This window comes from Lepus europaeus, unplaced genomic scaffold (genome assembly GCF_033115175.1).
Source record: "Lepus europaeus isolate LE1 unplaced genomic scaffold, mLepTim1.pri SCAFFOLD_29, whole genome shotgun sequence".
NCBI classification, from domain to species: Eukaryota; Metazoa; Chordata; class Mammalia; order Lagomorpha; family Leporidae; genus Lepus; species Lepus europaeus.
Window position 1 is genome coordinate 6,866,816 of NW_026909167.1, and position 19,004 is coordinate 6,885,819.

The 19,004-nt window shown below is 38.4% G+C and overlaps 1 pseudogene; it reads left to right on the plus strand.

Moving 5' to 3' along the window:
• Positions 1-476: 476 nt before the first annotated feature.
• LOC133754776 (E3 ubiquitin-protein ligase TRIM13-like) lies at positions 477-4,800 on the plus strand (annotated as a pseudogene).
• The last annotated feature ends 14,204 nt before the right edge of the window (positions 4,801-19,004 follow it).

The window sequence follows — 19,004 nt, forward strand, 5'->3', positions numbered from 1 at the left end:
TAGATTTTACACAGATGCTACTCTGTCAAGGCTATAGGTATCTGCTTGTACTTATAGACACCTTTACTGGATGGGTAGAAGCCTTCCCAACCAGAACTAAAAGAGCTCAGGAAATGACCAAAACTCTCCTGATGGAAGTTTTTCCATGCTTTGGTCTCCCAAAATCTTTACAAAGTGACAATGGGTCTTCCTTCATCTCCCAGACTACACAAGGGATTTGTAAGGCCCTAGGAATAACCCAGCCCTTCACTCTGCATGGAGACCTCAGTCTTCCAGTAAGGTAGAAAGAGCCAACGAGGCTCTATGGAAAACATGACAAGTATAGAAATGTGTGCTTGATAAAAAAGGTTAAGAAGGAAAGAGTGTTCTTGGTAATGAAGGTTAGAAGGAAAGAGCTTTTTTTTTTTTAAATAAAAAAAAAGGACATGGTTTGTAAGAATGACTTTATCCTGATGGCTAGTTTACTCTAGACTGGAATGGAAATGATGGAATGTTTAAAGGAAGTTGAAGAGGGTGTGAGGAAGTCACACTTGTGTGCCTCACAGTAGAAAATAGAAATTACATGTTTACATGTCTTTTATATTTAAAAGTACAGTCAGAATGACAATACTTATTGCACATCTTGGAGTACCAATGGTATTTTTATGTTTTTCATATACAAAATAACCATATGATATTCAGCTTTAAGATACTAGTATGCTTGTGAGAAAGTTAGAATTGGAGTCAATACAGAAGATAACCAATTTTTAAATTAAAATATTTTTATTCTAAAATAATTTTAATTAAAATAAAGATGATGGAAGAGGGACAGATGACATCAGGTAATAGTTATGAAGATCTAGTTATATAGGAATAATCAGTTCTTAGCTTTCCCAGTACAGCAAAGTAACTATAGGTCACAATAATGCATTGTATACTATATGAACAATTGGAGGGGAGGAGCTGATGAGCTTAGAAAAAACTGTAAGGAAATGGAAACACTAATTACTTGATTGATCTACTTATACATGTTTTGAAATATTGGATTATACTCCAAAAGTTTTACAAGTACCACATGTTAATACAAAGGACAAAATATTTGTTTTCTTGGATTAAAAAAAAAGCTTTATAGAAATGATGTATATGTGGGGCCAGTGTGTGATGTAGTGGGTAAAGCTGCTGTCTGCAGTGCTGGCATCCCATATGGGCACTGGTTTGAGTCCTGGCTGCTTCATTTCCAATCCAGCTCTCTGCTATGGCCTGGGAAAGCAGTAGAGGGTGGCCCAAGTTTTTGGGCCCCTGTGCCCATGTGGGAGACCTGAAAGAAGCTTCTGGCTCCTGGTTTCAGATAAGTGTAGTTCTGGCCATTGTGGCCAATTGGGGAGTGAACCAGTAGATGGAAGACCTCTCTCTCTCTGCCTCTTCATCTCTCTCTGAGTAACTCTTTCAAATAAAGAAATAAATCTTTAAAATAAAAGAAAATTGAGAGTCACCAATTATACAAAAACTTTTAAAAATGAATGCATAAGTAATTAATATTTATAACATTTATTTTTATTTACTTATGTATAGTATGCATATTTTTGGAAGAAAGACATGGCATTTATATGTACAATAGTGCATATATGTGAACACAAGCATCATTTTTACTGTTAGAGTTTAACACTAAGAGATTACCTGTCACTTCAGGATGTAATAAAATGTTTCCCCTGTACCTCTATAAGAGAAAAGCTTACACTATATTGACAATATTTTAAATTGTTTAGAGGTGAGGCGGCCTGGTGGCACACTAGGTTAATCCTCTGCCTGCAACTCCAGCACCCCATATGGGGACCAACTTCTAGTCTTGGTTGCTCCTCTTCCAGTCCAGCTCTCTGCTGTGGCCCAGGAAGACAGTGGAGGATGGCCTAAGTGCTTGGGTCCCTGCACCCACATGAAACTAGGAAGAAGGACCTAGCTCCTGGCTTCAGATTGGCGTAGATCTGGCCATAGAGGCCATTTGGTGAGTGAACTCTCGGAAGGAAGACCTTTCTCTCTGTCTCTCTCTCTCCCTGTCTGTAACTCTACCTGTCAAATAAATAAATAAATAATCTTGAAAAATTTGCTTAGGGGCATTTACTTTCATTTTTTCAAAAGTGTCCAAAATATTTGCTGACATTTTCTATGAAATTATTTTTGAAACTAATGAACGTATTTGAAATGCTTTTAACACATTGACTATCATATTAATGTCTGTTGTTAAGGTAAATGAATTTAATATAAATTCAAGAATAGCACTTCTTTTGTCATATTTGTTTAAATGAAAAATGGTCTTAGAGAATACCAGGGACTGACTTTTAAGAAATAATTTTTACTTATTTATTTATACTTGGATTTTTAATGTTAGATCATTAAAATGTAGAAATAAATTTAATGTTGAGTCTAACATATTGACTTTTCATAAGATTTATAGGTTTTTCTTTGGTTATTTAAGTTTTTCTCTTTTGGACTATCAGATTGACATTGGTGGGGTTATGTTAATTTTGTTCACCACTATGTAACTTTACTACTTACCATAATATCTAATGCAAATATAATGTTTGGTAATTTTAAACCTGCAAATGTCTTACATTGCACTTAATTAGTGGTTGGGTCACTCGTGAATATTAACATTTTAAATTATGATTTTATATGTAAAATGGATTAATATGTTTTACATGTTAGTATTTTCAATTAAGCTTCTTATTTTAAAATACTGTCCCACTGCTGAAAATATTTGAGCCATTAGAGAGACAGATCAGATTAGAAAAAAATTTTTCATTAACATTTTCTACTTTCTAATGTTCTTTATCAAAGAAAATCATTCAAGAACTTGAACTTCATGGCTCCTACATGGGCATATCAGTAATGAAAGACCAATCACACTATGCAAAGTAAACATAGATTAAAACATTTCATCTAAACCACTAGTTTCCAAGCAATGATGTTTGAAGACTTTGATAGTTCCTCAAGAACTGCATGCAGTGCAGGTGTGGTGAGGTTAAGCTACTACGGTTCTGAGAGCTCTCTTTGTTTGAATCAGTTGATATTATCTGCATGATCAATGAGAATTGGACATAGGGTTTTATTTTATACAAGGGTTTGGAGAAAATGAGCTTGAAAAATGTTTGACAAACAGTGAAATAAGGATGTAAATCAAAAAATAGATCTTGTAACTACTGACATTTTAATTACATTTTGTTTTGTCTAAAAGACTCTAGTGTTTAGTATCTGTAGGATATGTCATACTGGAAGAAACAGGGAAAACATCTTCATTTAGCCAACCAATTTAAAACATGTTCGTTTCTTACAACACTGACTCATCTAATGACTGAGGAATGTTCCCTCTTGAAAAATGATAAAGAAGTAATGTGGGGCCATCTTGCAGCCAATACTGGCACATATCACTTGGTCCCCATGGCTGGAGGGGGTGTGGCATATCCCTCATGATGCCAGAGGCACTCCTCTGGTAGAGCTGGATGGAGCTGCTAACTGCTCGTACTTCTAACTCAACCAGAAGCTAGCATTTCTTCCCTAGAAACACCATTGTCTTTGGTGCCCTCTGACTTACAGAAGACTCCCTGAATGTGATGCAGTGCTTGAAGATCTCATGTGCCCAATTTGTTGCAATCTGATGATTCTCAAGTTTTGCCTTGCTCACATAACTTCTGCAAAAAGTGCCTGAAAGGTCTCATAGAGGGGACTGTGCAGAATTTATTGTGGAGACTATCATCATTCAAGTGTCCTTCCTACCATAAGAAAATGTCAGCTACTGGAGTTAGCAGGCTTCAGGTTAATGATTCCCTGATGGGTATTGTGGAAAAGTATAACAAGATCAAGATTTCTCCCAAGATGCCAGTGTACAAAGAACTCTTGGGTCAGTCCCTCATTGTTTTCTGCCTGACTGATATGCAGCTGATTTGTGGGATCTGTGCTATTCCTGGTGACCACACCAAGTATGTCTTCTGATTTATTGAAGATGCCTATGTTCAGGAAAGGAATGCCTTTGATTTCCTCTTCCAGAGCTTTGAGACAATGTGTAGGGGAGATGCTCTTTCTCACTTGGATACCTTGGAAACTAGCTAAAGAAAATACTCACAGTTACTGACTAAAGGTTAGCATGAAATTAAGGAAAAAAAAAAGATGAAATTAAGAAATTTTTTGAGAAGTTGAAACACACATTGGATCAAAAGGATACTGAAATCCTATCTGACTTTGAGATCATGAAATTTGCAGTTCTGCAAGCTTATGACCCAGAGGCTAACCAACTCAACACCACCTTACAGGAACAGTGATTGGCCTTTAACATTGCTGAGGCTTTCAAAGACTTGTCAGAACCCATGATATTTCTGCAACAGATGTAGGAGTTCTGGGAGAAAATCAAGGTCATCAAGGAAATCCCTTTACCTGCCTCTTAAGAGAAGAGGCAGAAGCCCTTTGATGAAGAACATTAACCAGTTAGTGTGAGAACATCAAATTAGTAGATGTGGATACTTTCGTTGCCTCAGGGCACTGTCACATTCATTAGCAAGATTCCCTGGCACTTTTATCAGTTATTTGCAGTAGTCCTTCTGCTTGACTTTCTCATTTTCTTCAGTCCCACTGCATCCCTAAAGTGATCTTTATTTGATGAATATGCAGGCAATTCACTCTGTCAGCCTATGTTCTTTGGGTGTGTGCACCTTATTAGGTGTGATCTCAGCAATCCTTATCCACACTAACACAGAAGGCCTCTATGGCAATCTTGACAGCCAGAACAAGTACAATGGCTTACTGAACTCCTGGAGAAAGATCGATCTGTAACGGCAGTTCATGACATCAATGCCACAGATATCAGGTTAGATAAATCAGATTTAATGCACAGGTACATTTTGATGGATGAGTTGTTACTTTATTTGGAAAGACAAGATTTTTGACTAAGTGATATATGAAATTGAAGATGTGAAACACTAGAACTAGAGACCTTTGCACTTAAACTTAGAAAAAATATCATTGATGCCTTAGAAGTCCATAGACTAAAAAATTGAAATCTTGAAGTTCCATGTGTAAATCTGGAGATATTATAAAATGATACAATGAATCATTTTGGAAGCATGTTTGCCCAGCCACTCTGAAAAGCCATTTCCTACCCTTTCATGCTGCCTACAGAGCCATTCAGAAGACATTATTTCTAAGAAGAAATTATTCTGTGTGAAGAGCAATTGAAGAGTCCACAGAACCAGAACAACTTCCTAAATTCTATGAGACATTACAAGTTGGATTAATCCAAAAATCCCTTTTTTGTGATTCAATATGGAACATTTTGGTATGTGAATTGCTTATAGTTTCTCATTTTAGCCTATCAATGTGTGTTGTACCTTGAAATAATGATTCTTCTCTTTACATTGGTAAAACTAAGTGGCATCCCCAGGATTATGACTTTCAGTTTTGTTTCCACTGAAGTTTTCATTCTATCCAAATCTGACCATCTTGAATATGTTGGCTAAATCTCAGTATGTGATTTTTAAACAGTCCCTGTTTCAGAGTCGATCTTTCCTCATAAAATGTGTAAATTGTTACTATATACCTTGTGACTTTGACTTGAGTCCTAACAGAAGCACTATCCTAACCTAATTATCCACATTGTTCATTCCAGAAATGACTTAGTTGCTGAACTGCATGAAGGTATTTTAGGACACTCTTTTAGTCCATAGTTGTTATACCTTTGTAAAATGTCTTCTTTATCTTTTTTAATATTTCATTTAATTTTCCTTTTTTTATAATCCTACCTTGACTTTTACATTGTTGTAGTAACATTCTACTGAAGGGAAAAGTTTTCCTCATCAGCTGGATGTATTAATAATTCCCAAACTATGGTTCCTAATCAAAAAACAATAAGGCAGGATCAATACTTCCATAACAAGAACTTCTATTTCACTTTTCTCAAGTGGTCACAGCCCAAGTACCATGACTCCCAAGAATAGAGTATCTTGTCTGATGAAAGAATAGAATGATTATGTATTTTTACCCAATAATTTCATTTTTAGAAATTTACTCTAAGGAAATAAAAGGAATAGACCACAAAGACATAATGGGCACATAATGTTCCTCTCAGTGTTTCTTAAAATAGTAACCCATCAACAAATAAGCCAGAAAACAATAGGGGGGAAATTCAAATCTCTATCAGAAAAGAATATATAAGTCATTGTTGGAGCACCCAACAGGATTAGTCTACACATTGGATCCTACAGTCCACTGTCAACAAGAGAAGTGATCTCTTAAAATCACCAGAGACAAAGAAAGATCTCCATCCTTAAAATTCACTAATAGATTAAAAAAAAAAAAAAAAAAGGCCAGTGCCGTGGCTTAACAGGATAGTCCTGTGCCTTGCAGCACCAGTACAGTTCTAGTCCCGGTTGGGGCGCTGGATTCTATCCCGGTTGCCCCTCTTCCAGGCCAGCTCTCTGCTATGGCCCGGGAAGGCAGTGGAGGATGGCCCAAGTGCTTGGGCCCTGCACCCACATGGGAGACCAGGAGAAGCACCTGGCTCCTGGTTTTGGATCAGCATGATGCACCAGCTGCAGCGGCCATTAGAGGGTGAACCAATGGCAAAAAGGACGACCTTTCTCTCTGTCTCTCTCTCTCACTATCCACTCTGCCTGTCAAAAAAAAAAATTCACTAATAGAGTCTCATTTATGTTTCTTATTTATTTATTGGAAAAAATAAATAGATTTCAATTAAAAATAACATATATACATCATACATTCATTTATTATGAACAATGTGTTTTATTTTTATTTGACAGGTAGAGTTATAGACAGTGAGAGACAGAGAAAAAGTTCTTCCTTCTGTTGGTTCACTCCCTAAATGGCCGCTATGGCTGGCACTGCATCAGCCTGAAGCCAGGAGCCAGGTGCTCTTCCCAGTCTCCCATGCAGGTGCAGGAGCCCAAGCACTTGGACCATCCTCCACTGCCCTCCTGGGCCACAGCAGAGAGCTGGACTGGAAGAGGAGCAACCAAGACTAGAACCCAGTGCCCATATGGGATGCTGGCACTGCAGGGAGAGGATTAGCCAAGTCAGCCACAGTGTTGATCCCAACAATGTGTATTTTAAAAAATAAGATGGGAATGGGATTCAAAGGTAAGTTCATTTTGGTGCATTAAAATTTGAAATTCATGAATCTGGGTGATTTTTAAAAACTCATTGAAAATATCTATTATAAAAATCTATATGGGCCAGTGCTGTGGCTTAACAGGCTAATCCTCCCCCTTGCGGCACCGGAACACCAGGTTCTAGTCCCGGTTGGGGCGCCAGATTCTATCCCGGTTGCCCCTCTTCCAGGCCAGCTCTCTGCTATGGCCCAGGAAGGCAGTGGAGGATGGCCCAAGTGCTTGGGCCCTGTACCCGCATGAGAGACCAGAAGAAGCACCTGGCTCCTATCTTCGGATCAGCGTGATGAGCCAGCCGCAGCGGCAATTGGAGGGTGAACCAACGGCAAAAAGGAAGACCTTTCTGCCTCTCTGTCTCACTATCCACTCTGCCTGTCAAAAAACAAAACAAAACAAAACAAAACAAACAAAAAAACCCCTATATGGATATAAGTGTTTTTGAATCAAAATAATCTCTCAATGCATTTTACATGAATTCCTTGAATGGCCATTGTACATATTGTTTTGAAATTTATACACATTGTAAAATGGTTTAATAAAGTGAATTACCATATACATCATAATGCATATTTTTAAAAGTTAAAATTCTTTAAATTTTTCTCAAAAAATTTGGAGACAACATTTTTAAGTGTAGTCACCATGTTTCACTTTTTTCTTCATCTTCCAAATCTTTCCTCTTTTATCCATTAATTATACGTCTATATTTTTACCCTCATTAAAATCTTTAAATTTGCTTTTCACTTCTGCAGCTTAGATGCTCTTTTCCTAGCTTCCGCACTGAAGTTACTCCCCATTGTTATGTTTTAAGATCATGTATTATCCATTAGTGAGGACTTTCAAACTATTCTGGCTAAAGCAATGCTTGTCCTCTCCTCTGGGACCTATCACATTATTTTATTTTTTAGCCAGAGCACTTCAAATATGTAAACTATTTTTACACAAAGCTATAATTTATACCACTTTCTTCAAATATGCTCTATGAGGGCAGAATTTTGACATTCAGGCCACTCCAGAATGTCAAATTAATTAATAGAAAAATCAGGTATGTGAATCTCACTAGCATCAACACAAGTTGGTAATTAGCTGGTAACACCATAAAGAAAAAAAAACTGACAATCAGAGCAGTCCTATTTGCTATGAAAGATTGATGTAGAAGCAACAATTCAGATGTAGCCAGTAGTATATAAAGAAATGTCTCACTTGAGTTGTCTGGGAAATTTTATCTGCTTCTCTAAAAGAAATCAAGATGTGATATATTTTAAGGGACCACAGCCCTTTTGCAGACATGGAAAGGGTAGTTGATGGGCTGTGATTACCTGGGCACACAAGTGTAAAAAATAGGTCTCTAATGGCTGAAGCACTAATTTACCAATCAGTACATATGGGTTTCAGAACTGGAGACACATACAGCCTGTTATGGAAACAGGGGTTGGGAACACATGAAGGAATAAAGAGGATGCAGTAAACCAGCACTTAGAGATCATTTATAACCTTAAATGCTTATGTTAGAATAAAACACTGAAAATCAATCATTACAGCTCCCTTAATTATAAACAAAAAAAAATCAGAGTATTGAAGAAAAGGAAGAAAAAAAGAGAATAGCAGACATGTATGAAAGGCTATACAATGTACCACAAATAAACAAGGACACAATGACTTTTTTTAAGAAAAATGTTAACAAAGTTATCCATTAGGAAAAAACAATAAAGGAACCAATGGGGAAAGTAACAAATAACCAGTTTAGGAATTAAAACAGAATCATTCTTTTGTAGTTATAGCTTTGACCAAGATACTAGAGAAAGATATGAAATTCTTAGGAGTAAAATTTGCTTACAGAGATCAATATCCACCCTATTTTGAAATACAGGTTTCCAAAAAACAAATATCGCATAAAATAGAAAAACTCCTATATATCCCAAGTAAGTTGAATCACATTTTGAAAACTCCAAATGGCCAACCCAGAAAGTCACACAATGACAATTTCAGGTCCAGAATTAGAGAATATTTCAGAATTTTACAGAAGAAAAAACAAATTTACATTTCAAAGACCTACCCAAAGTGAAAATAAGCAAAGCCTATTTTTTAGTTTCTTTTGGAAAACCACCATTACAGTGAGGATGGTGCAAGCAGGCCAAGACTTGAAATTAAAAAAGGTGCTGGCACTGTGGCACAGCAGGTTAAAACCCTGGCCTGAAGCACCAGCATCCCATATGGATGCCGGTTCTAGTCCTGGCTGCTCCTCTTCCAATCTTGCTCTCTGCTATGGCCTGGGAAAAGCAGTAGAAGATGGCCCAAGTCCTTGGGCCCTTGCACCCATGTGGGAGACCCAGAAGAAGTTCCTGGCTCCTGGCTTTGGATCAGTGCAGCTCCAGCTGTTGCAGCCATCTGGGGAGTGAACTGGTGGGTGGAAGACCTTTCTCTCTCTCTACCTCTCTCTGTAACTCTGTCTTCCAAATACATAAAATAAATCTTTAAAAAAAGAAATTAAAAAAATAAATTTTGGGATCAAGACTTGAAATAAAAATTAAGTTTTTAAAAGCATCTCTTTTATAAACAGAGCTACTAATATCCCCAGAAAAGTATTAATGTAATAAATAAAATCATCTAAGAAAATATATCAATAGGAAGCAGGGACATAATAAAAAATGCAAGGGTTGTTAATATTCCCAGACAAGCCATCCAGGCAGGTAAAAATCACAAGAAGAAAATCCCATGGTCATTTAGATTCTGTGTTGGAAAGCATTTAGTAAAGTTCAGCAGCTAGGAAAGAGAAAACTGCTAGCAGAGCAACAACAAAAAAGCCAGTGACTTCTTTACTGTGACTGAGAGTGAAATGAACCTCAGGTGCCATGGCTCAACAGGCTAATTCTCCACCTTGCGGCGCCAGCACACCGGGTTCTAGCCCCGGTTGGGGTGCCAGATTCTGTCCCGGTTGCCCCTCTTCCAGGCCAGCTCTCTGCTATGGCCCAGGAAGGCAGAGGAGGATGGCCCAAATCCTTGGGCCCTGCACCCGCAAGGGAGACCAGGAGAAGCACCTGGTTCCTATCTTCGGATCAGCATGGTGTGCCAGCTGCGGTGGCCATTGGAGGGTGAACCAAAGACAAAAGGAAGACCTTTCTCTCTCTCTCACTGTCCACTCTGCCTGTCAAAAAGTAAAAAACAAACAAACAAAAAACTACAGCAAACGACGCAAATAATAAAGGCTCATTGAAAGCTATTTTTCTTACAATAAACCTAGGCCATGATTCCTTCACTCTCTCTCAGACTTTCTACTACAGGTGTAATAAAGGAACTAAAACAGTAAAAAATAATTACATGGTATAAAGATCAATTTCTAAGTCATAAAATGTGAATATACTGGGTGATGTTTATATACGGAGATAATCCATAAAAATCTAAAAACTGATAAATGAGATTACTGGAAGGATTATATATACGTGTGTGTGTGTTCTACTAATTACTAAGTACTAGCAGGAAACAGAAAATAATAATAAAGGACAACAGGCAGACTATTAAAAAAACAAGTGAAATTGGAGAAAAGGATTAAACTTTGTGATATCCTTAAATATTCTTTAAATCAATACTTAAAAAACCACAGATGATTCAACAGAAAAAAGTGTCACATAGATAATGAAAAAGAAAGACTCTGAAGCAAATAAACAGCCATTAAATGGTAACTGACCTGAGTTAGTTTACTGCAAGCTCCAAGTAGGATCCTCTCAGAAAGATGCAGGTGGGAGTCCAGCAGTGAGCAGGACCAGAGAGGAGAAATCTCCCACCGCTCTCTGCAGGGAGGGTAGCGCACAAGAGAACGAAGTTTCAGAAATGAACCCAAGACTCCTTCTTGCTTCTGCCTCCAGCAAGACCTAGAGTTATGCAGCAGCGTTATGGAGGACGCTGATTGGCTGCATCTTTTATGATGTGATGTGTCCTCACAGTTATGCAAGCTGTCCAATCAGGTGTGGTAGCATAAATGCTACGTAATCCCGCGGAATCTTGACGTCACAGTAGTCAACCAGTTCCGTGGTGGAGAGGCCCTAGGAGGGGCTCCAACACTCAGAACTCTGAATGTAGCCCACGTCCATTGTTCTCATACCTTCTTCCATCGCAGGAAGCTGCTCACTTGGACCTCGGGATATGGTGCTTGGGGCCGAGCTTGAGGAGAGGGGAACGCAGGGTGGGGAAGTTGTCAGAAAAGGCTGGCAGGATGTGGGCTTCCCAGAGGTTGTCGCTGGAGCCTGTAGGCCCCCTCTCATTGCTGATACGCCCCTTTACTCAGCCCCTTTCTGGTCTGCAGGATGGGGGCTGGACTGGCACCCGGGACCCCGGCGTCCTGTTCCTTTCCATCTCACAGTCCAGGGGCCATCCCTGGGCAGCTGTTGGTGGCATCCCCTTCTCTTCCCCGATTGTGCAGTGGGGACAGGATGGTCATTATGGAGCATATGGGTTGTGTGCTGGGTTCCTGCAGTGAAGAGCTGTCACTTACGGGATCCTCAGTTCCTCCCTTCTCCCCAGGGTGACTGGATTCCCCAAGTTTTCTGAATAGTTCAGAAGCTGAGTCTCAGCGCATGGCCCCTGACTTCTCAGCGTGGCTCTTTCTGGGAGTCTGACCACGTTTTCTGTTGGTAACAACAGTGTCACACACCAGGTAAGTTAATAAAACAGTTTTATTCTGATCAGGGTTTTTGTCGAGGTTTTAGGGGGGACAAAAGGACACTGTATTTTGGTCTTGGATGTCATCTGAGCCTTTACATGTTCCTTTTACAGGCTGTCATCTGTCTCTGAACTTTCAAATAAGAAATTTTAGCTAGTCACATTTATCAATGTTTTTAAAACTATTTCTGCTCCATAACAGCCTTCCCAACCCCAAAGATATAAACCTAGTTTTTTGAGTTTTAATTTTTATTTTGATGTAGGGTGATTGTTTTCAAAGTTATTGGAGTATAATTGAAAAACAAAATTTATATATATTCAAGGCCTGCAACTTGCTGTTTTGATATGTGAAGAGACTTTTTAAAAATTTATGGAAATTTCACTGTTTAATCCTGTTTTTCACAAACCTTTTGGACTTCCCTTGTACATATACATTCTGAAATGATTAGGACAATCAAACTAATATATCCATCACCTTACATAGTTTTTAAAAGAAAACCTAGTGCCTTAACAAGTTGTGAGTATCTAATCGTATATTCATAACATTTCTGGGCTGTACATTATCTCCTAACTGTAAATGTGTGTCATTCAACTAACATCTTCCCATTGCCTTCACTCTCAACACCTAAGTTTGACTTTCTGAGATTCCATAAATAAGGGAGATTGTGTGGTATTTATCTTTCTGTGACATTTCAGTCAGCCTAATGGTATATTCATACTTTTCAATCCAGATTGTGACAAAATGTCAGAATTTCCTCGTTAGGGTTGAATGTGACTCCATTGTGTGTGTATGGTATTTTCTCTATTCATCTTTCATAGACAATGTTTATTTACATATCTTGTTCTTGTGAATAATGCTCACATGAACATGGTTGTGCAGATGTATCTTTGAGATAGTAATTTTATTTCTTTAGATGCACATCCAATAGTGGGAATGCTTTACCATTTGTTAGCTCCATTTTTAATTTTATCTGAGACACCTCCATAGTGTTTTCCATAGTGGATGTACTAATTTACATGTTTATAAACAATTTATATGTTCCCTTTTCTCCAATGCTGGTTCCATATTTATGTTTTTTACTTTTTTATAATAGCTATTTTTACATATGTGTCATAATCATTATGGTCTTGATTTGCAGTGCTGAGTCCCTTTTAAATGCCTGTTAGCTGCTTATGGAAAAACTGATCTGATCCTTTGCCCATTTTTTATTACAATATTTCCTTTTGAATTGTGTCTATTATTTATATTAATCCTTTAATCAGCTATGATTTGCCAGTATTTTCTCTCATTCCTTGCTTTCACTTTTCAGCTTTTCCTCTAGTATGCAGAACATTTTTTATTTTTTTGCAGTCCTACTTTCTTATTTTTGCTTTTGTCACCTATACATTTGGAGTCATACCTAAGTCATTATAAAAGTCTGGCAAAGCCGGCGCCGTGGCTTAACAGGCTAATCCTCCACCTTGGGGTGCCGGCACACCAGGTTCTAGTCCCGGTCGGGGCACCGATCCTGTCCCGGTTGCCCCTCTTCCAGGCCAGCTCTCTGCTGTGGCCAGGGAGTGCAGTGGAGGATGGCCCAAGTTCTTGGGCCCTTCACCCCATGGGAGACTAGGATAAACACCTGGCTCCTGCCATTGGAACAGTGCGGTGCACCGGCCGCAGCACGCCTACCGCGGCGGCCATTGGAGGGTGAACCAACGGCAAAGGAAGACCTTTCTCTCTGTCTCCCTCTACTGTCCACTCTGCCTGTCAAAAATTTAAAAAAAAAAAAAAGTCTGGCAAAGCCACAGTTGTAGATGTTGGTGATTTGAATCAGTGGATGAGAATGTCCTCTCTCTATCTCTCCTCCCTCCCCCCCCCCCGTTTCTCTGTGTGTCTCTTTTTCTTTGAAACTAATTAAGAAACTTTTTAAAGACTTCATGTTTAATTGGTACCAAATCAGAGCTAGATGATAGTGAGTTCCTTATGTTACACAGCATTGTGGGGTGACTATAGTCCACAATAATCTATCCATATTTTAGGAACAAATAGAGGAAAGGTGCTCCAAGTCCCTGATTTTGATGTATAATGCCAGAGAAGGGAAAATGTTGTTTACTCCGATTTATTCAGTACACATTGTATGCATGAATTAAAAGCTCACACTGCGTCCATAGGTATGGATAATTATTGTCAACAAAATAAACTCAAAACATCATTCTTGGTGTATAACATTAAGGGGTGTTAAAATACTTAAATTAGTATCACCACTAAAATTATGATCTTTGGAAGAGTTTACTCATACAAACATAATCTAGAAATATGTGAATTGGCATTTTTTAAAGATTTATTTTATTTATTTGAAAGAGTTATAGAGAGAGGTAGAGACAGAGAGTGAGGTCTTCCATCTGCTCGTTCACTCCTCAAATGGTCACAATGGACTGAGCTGAGCCGATCCGAAGCCAGGATCTTCTTCTGGGTCTCCCACATGAGTGCAGGTGTTTCCGTTGATTTCTCAACAATGTTGCAGTGGGTTCATTTCTGAGAGGAGCAGCGTGGTGGGGGCAAGAGGCGCGGAGTCAACACACAGACTCCGGGAGTTGGGTGAAAGCAGCCTTGAGGCGAGCAACCCGCAGACTCGTTTATTACAGTTGGTACAACAGCTTATATAGCCAAGACCAGCCAATCTGGTCAAGGGGCGGTCTATACCCCAACCAATCACAGCCTGTTGCCAGGCAGTTTCCAAAGCCATCCAATCACAGCCTGTCCCAGGCAGTTTCAAAGCCATCCAATCACAGCCTATTGCCAGGCAGTTTCCAAAGCCAGGTGGGTTTCAAAGCCATTCCTGACTAACTGACGCTCGCTTGCCAGTGGCCACCTTGACATGGCCTTCTCATTCCACTACATGCAGGGGTCCAAGGACTTGGGCCATCTTCTACTGCTTTCCCAGGCCATAGCAGAGAGCTGGATCAGGAGAAGAGCAATGGGACTAGAACTGGTGCCCATATGGGATGCCAGCATTCAGGCCAGGGCTTTGACCCACTGTGCCACAGCATTGGCCCCATGAATTGGCATATTGTCATTCTAAGTGGAGTGATTAGGAGGCAGTATTTTACCTTACATTGGTAATTAGTACAACTTTTAAATTGTTTCATATAAGAAAAATGAAGTATTTCTTTAAGAGTATATGGAATTAATTTTAATTAGGACAATATCACAAGAAATATAGAATTAAATTGCAGGTTAATTTTGGTGCAAAATTTTATGAAAAACATGCATAGTTCTTTCATACTAAACAATTTCCATGAATTGTAAGGCCTTTGCATTTATGGGTTTAAATATTTTTTCAACCAAAATGAACATATTTTAATTTCATGTTCCAGAAAATATGTGAAACCCCCTTGTATTTGTTCATTTTATTTTCTTCCATGAGGCCCAAATTCAGTCTGCCCAGTCCTGTCTCATATTTTCAGTAAATATTCTATGCTTGGTGCTGTGTTGCAAGTTATGCAATCATAAGTACATTCTAATATAACACATTTCCATTAATCCCAAATGCTTCATATTATTTATAGCACTCCTCATTAACCATCAGCCCCAGCACAGGCATTAATCTAAACCTATCTCCAGAGATTGACCTTTCCTGGACATGTCATAATGGGAAATGGGATGTTAGAGTATATGGGCATGGCTTTGAGTTTCTTCTCTTTCTTTGTCTTTTGAATTGCATTATTTTGTGATCTATCATTTCTTAATTAAATTTGATTGTCAAATTGTATAGCATTATAAAAGATATACTGAACATTGCTTTCTTTGCATATTAGTATCTGGGTTGCTTTCACATTTGGCTTCATAAATATTGCTTCAGTATTCATGTGCCTGTGGATTGTGTCTCTTAGTGGCATATCTGGCAGAGAAACTGCTGAAGCAATAAATAATCCCATGTAGAAATTGCTTGGAAACTGCCAAATTATTTTCATAGTGGCTGCAATATTTTACTGGAAATGTATGAGGGTTCCCTGTTCTCCACATCCGTGTCAACATTTATCTATAGTGAATCAGAATCATTTGACTTAGTATGAAGTGCTATTGCTCTGAGGTTTTGATTTGCATTTCCACAATGATTTATATTAAGTATAATTTTTTAAAAAGATTTATTTTATTTATTTGAAAGACAGAGTTACCGAGAGAGGTAGAGACAGAGAGAGAGGGCCTCCATCCACTGGTTCACTCCCCAGATGGCTGCAACAGCTGGAGCTGCGCTGATCCAAAGCTAGGAGCCAGGAACTTCTTCTGGGGCTCCCACATGGATGCAGGGGCCAAAGGACTTGAGCCATCTTCCACTGCTATCCCAGGCCATAACAGAGAGCTGGATAGGAAGTAGAGCAGCTGGGACTAGAACCGGTGCCCATACAGGATGCTGGCACTTCAGGCCATGGCTTTAACCTGCTGCATCACAGCACTGGCCCCAGAAGCATATACTTTTGCAGTATTAAAATCTCTTACTAAAATCAATGCTTCATTTAAAAATTGTATGTTTTTTTTTTTTGTAATTTTTCAGTACAAAATTCAAGTTTTGTGGGGCCGGCACCATGGCTCACTTGGTTAATCCTCCACCTGCTGCTCTGGCATCCCATATGAGTGCCAGGTTTTAATCCTGGTTGCTCCTCTTCCAGTCCAGCTCTCTGCTGTGGCCTGGAAAGGCAGTGGAGGATGGCCCAAGAGCTTGGGCCCTGCACCCACATGGGAGGCCAGGAGGAAGCACCTGGCTCTTGGATTCAGATCGGCATAGCTCTGGCCATAGTGGCCATTTGGGGGTAGAGCCAACATAAAGAAGACCATTTTCTCTGTCTCTCTCTCCCTCACTGTCTAACTCTGTCAAATAGATTTTTAAAAAATCAAGTTTTTTTTTCTTAAATTTCTTGTGGTATTTTCACTCTTTGATGCCACCTTGAATGTTATTGTTAATTATATTCTTAGAATGTTCATCACTGTTAAACAGAAATATAATTGATACTTATATCTTTATAGTCTGCAAAAATACTGAATTTTACTGTATTTTTGGAGTGGGATTTTAGTGACTTCCTCAGGATATATTTTACATACAAGACTATGTGTTCAATATTACAAGTCAACTTTGCTCTTTTGTTTACAATCTGGAGTTTTTTTCTTTTGCTTTGTTCATTTTATTTTAGTAGAATCATCCACTACACTGTTGAATAAAAGTGTTAAAAGTAACAGTCCTTATTCCCATTTTATAAGAGTTTATTGTAAATTTCCCATAGGTGCCCTTCCTGTGGTGGAAATTTGCCTGTTAATAGTTTATTTAGGGTTTTAATCATAAATTTAATTTAGTCAATTTTTTCTTTATTGATGAGGTTATCAAATCTTGATTTTCTGATTATTACATTAAATATTTACCCTTAATATTTTTATTTTTTAATTTGAGAGGCAGAGAGAGCTAGAACCTCTATCTTCTGGTTCACTCTGCATATGTCTGCAATGACAGGTCTGGACTGGAAACAAAATCCTGGCCTCCAATGAGGGTGACAGGGTCCCAGTTACATGCCCCATCCCCACAGCCTCCCATATTTTCCATTGACAGGAAGCTAGTTTCAGAGGCCAGAGGTGAGAGTTGAACATAAGCACTGTAGACAATGCAGGTATCTTACCCAGATCTCAACTGAGACCAAATCTGTGCCTGTATGTCTGCTTTTGTTCAAATATCACACTTTTGCTTTTGAATTAAGAGAATGTGAGGCCTTTAACTTTGATCTTATGTTCAAGAATATTTGGGTATTTAAATACTTTGACATTCCATATTAATTTTCTGTATAGTTTTTTAAATTTTTGACTATTGGGATATTACGAAGAATGATTTGAATCTATAGATCACTAGGAACATTGATTTATTATATATATTTTATAATCCATGAACAGAGTACATATATACACATTTATTTGTGTGATCTTTAATTCATTTCAGTAATCCTTTATAATTTTCAATGTTTAGGTATTTTATTTCCTTGGTTAAGTTTATTCCTAAGTATTTTATTACCTTTGGTGCTTTTGAAATTGAATTGTTCTCTTTATTGCTTTAATTTATTTATTTTTAATTTTTAATTTATATAAGGTGAACAAATTTCACGTGTTTCATATATTCAGATTTAGGAACATAGTGATACTTACTACCCTACCCTGTCTCCTGCCCAGGCTCCCAACCTTCTTCCCTCCTTCATTATGATTTTACTTTTAATTTTTACAAGACATACTTTCAGTTTATGTTATAATCATGTTTGACCCTCTACAAAGTGAAGGATTCAAGAAATAGAAAGTAGAAGAAAACCACTGTTCCCCAAGAGTAAAGAAAATGTTATAAACAATAATCTCAAAATGCAAGTTTTGCTCCTACACATTACATCTTTTACACTCTGTATATTAGTAACATATATCAAGGAAAACATATGATATTTGTATCTTTTGAGACTCACTTATTTCACCAAGCATGATGGATTCCAGTTGCATCCATTTTATTGCAAAAGACAGAATTTCATTCTTTTTGTGGCTGAATAGTATTCCATAGTGCATAGATACCATATTTTTTGATCCAGTCATTACTTGATTGGCATCTGGTTTGATTCCATATCTTAGTTATTATGAATTGAGCTGTAATAAACATGGGCATACAGATAGCTTTAATATGCCAATTTAACTTCTTTTGGGTACATTCACAGTGTGGGATGGCTAGGTCATATTGTAGATATACTGTCAGATTTCAGAGGAACCCTATACTGCCTCTAGTAACGGTTGCACTAGTTTACATTCCCACCAAAAGTGTACTAGGGAACTTTTTCCCCTACATCCTCACCAGCATTTATTGCTTCATATTTTTTTGTATGAGAGCCATTCTAACTCTGGTAAGGTGTAACCTCATTGTGATTTTTATTTGCATTTCCTGGCCAAGAGCCAGGAGCTTCTTCTGAGTCTCCCACATGGGTGCAGGGGCCCAAGGACTTGGGCCATTTCTGCTGTTATCCCAGACCATAGCCGAGCGCTGCTTCAGAAGTGGAGCAGCCAGGACTTGAACTGGCACTCATATGGGATGCCAGCACTTCAAGTCAGATCTTTAACCTGCTGCGCCACAGATCGGTGCAGCCTCAGCCATTGCAGCCATCTGGGGAGTGATCCATCAGATGGAAGATCTCTCTGTTTCTACCTCTTTCTAACTT